This window comes from Euphorbia lathyris, chromosome 10 (assembly GCF_963576675.1).
Source record: "Euphorbia lathyris chromosome 10, ddEupLath1.1, whole genome shotgun sequence".
NCBI lineage: Eukaryota > Viridiplantae > Streptophyta > Magnoliopsida > Malpighiales > Euphorbiaceae > Euphorbia > Euphorbia lathyris.
In genome coordinates this window covers 49,094,037-49,095,961 of record NC_088919.1, presented here as the reverse complement: position 1 = coordinate 49,095,961, position 1,925 = coordinate 49,094,037, and the positions used below count along the sequence as shown (strand labels likewise).

Genomic DNA, 1,925 nt, shown 5'->3' with positions numbered 1-1,925 from the left:
AAATGTAAATTGTTAAAATTTTAATCTAAATAATATATTATATGATTTCAGATCTAATAATAATAATAATAATAATAATAATAATAATAATAATAATAATAACAATGATAATGATAATGAAAGTGGTGATAAAAGGGTAATAACTAGATATATGTATGGGTAAATGAGGAAATTTATCCAAACCACAAAGATAAGTTTGTAGATAGATCATATGATGGATGATCATATGAAATTCTCCAGAACTTTAGTGAGAGAAACACTTTTAGGAGAGAGAAAGTGAAGAAAAAGAGAAGAAGAAGAAGAAGAAGAAGAAGAAGTGGTAGAAGAAGAGAAAGGTATGCTTAGACATCTTTTTGCACAAATTATTTCATATTTCTAGAAGCTGATTTGGAGGAAGTTAAAGAAGAGAAATTTTTGAGTCTATGTCTTAGGTAAACCCCAAAATTCGTTTCATACTATTTGGGTAAGTATACTATGAGATATGGTAGTATCAATCAGACTAGGTCTAATCTGAAATCTGTACTTGATTTGTTTCTTTTTGTATAGTTTGGGACATCTTAGGTTCCGAATTTGAGGAAGGTATACAAATGAAAATTGATCCTTTAGGTGTTGAGTAAGCCCCTGTAATGTTTGGTTAGTATTGAATAAGTAAGTAGTGAGAAACTCACTAAGTAAGTGTAGGTGTGCTGTGTTGCATAGGTGCTGAAATAGGGTTAGGTTGTAAATCTTACTGTAAATTATTTAGAGCTCCTAAAATTCTGATATTTGGAGATATTATACCTCTATATGTCTAGTTTTCTTACCAAAAAGAATCATAGCAATATAAGTTATACGTTTTAAGTTATGAGTAAATTAGCAAAACTGGTACAAGCGAGTTGATGCTGAGATAGGACTTCAAAAGAAATTTCACCATAAATCGGGTGGTTCTGGAAAAATTATAAAATTTTAATATGATCTTCTTATATGAGTCAGGAGTATAACAAAACAAGAATTAGGTCAGTTGGTCTAGTATAGAGAGAGTTACAAGGTTTTTGGTATTAACGGGTTATTGAGGAATATTATTTGATCTTGAAGTTTATGGAATAAAAGAAGAATAAGAAAATGAAATTTGGTAAATAAAGAATGATGTCTCTTTAATCATGTGTTAAACTATACTTATAGGTACTCAAACCTTTGAAGATATTCCGGAGGAAGGTACAAGTGGCCGTCAAGGAAGCTAGCTGTTGAGCAATTTCCGCAAGTGCACGGTATACGCTTGTAGTAATAAAAGATATCGAACCCACAGGGAACGCTTTTTAACTAAAACTTTATTTTATTCGGTTTAATCACGTGTTTAGGTTTAATAAAAGAAATACGTTTTAATTGATGGAATTTGTTTTGGTAAATTAAGATTAGATAGAAGGATTATATCGAGTTTAGAGAACAAATCCGTCTTTGTGGTTTTGATTACAAGACAGATACTTCCGCAATTGGAATAAAATAGAACTTATTTTCATAAAGCAAAGAAAACAACTTTAACTTTGTAAGATGATGGACATGTAACAATATAGCGATTTATTCAATTAAATGGCTTCGAACCATAGAAATCCCCCTGATGTTGAGGTGATTCCTACCTTAATCAAACTAGTATTTTATGTCTGATAAGCCACGATCAGCGATCATGTCATCCATAAAAACTAAATCTGTCAAGTGTTCAACAAAGTTCTTATATGAAATAAGATGGAATAGAACGTTTTAATAAAAACACCAATTTATCATTTTGAAAATCATTTTGTCAGAACAATATCAAAATAACAACAGTAAGAATGTATTGAATAAATAAGTATATCATTAATGAAATGTGAATTTTCACAAGTTAACAGAGAAGTAGAAACTTGGATAGCATTGTAACGAAAACTTTGAGATCCGGGTCGTCAATCTTTCTC

The 1,925-nt window shown here is 30.1% G+C and overlaps 1 long non-coding RNA gene across 1 annotated transcript; it reads left to right on the top strand.

Annotated features, from left to right (window-relative positions):
• The first annotated feature begins 249 nt into the window (after positions 1–249).
• LOC136208726 (uncharacterized) lies at positions 250–1,371 on the top strand. The gene is made up of 2 exons (XR_010677247.1): positions 250–335; positions 1,162–1,371. It is a non-coding gene; the product is annotated as an uncharacterized lncRNA (long non-coding RNA).
• The last annotated feature ends 554 nt before the right edge of the window (positions 1,372–1,925 follow it).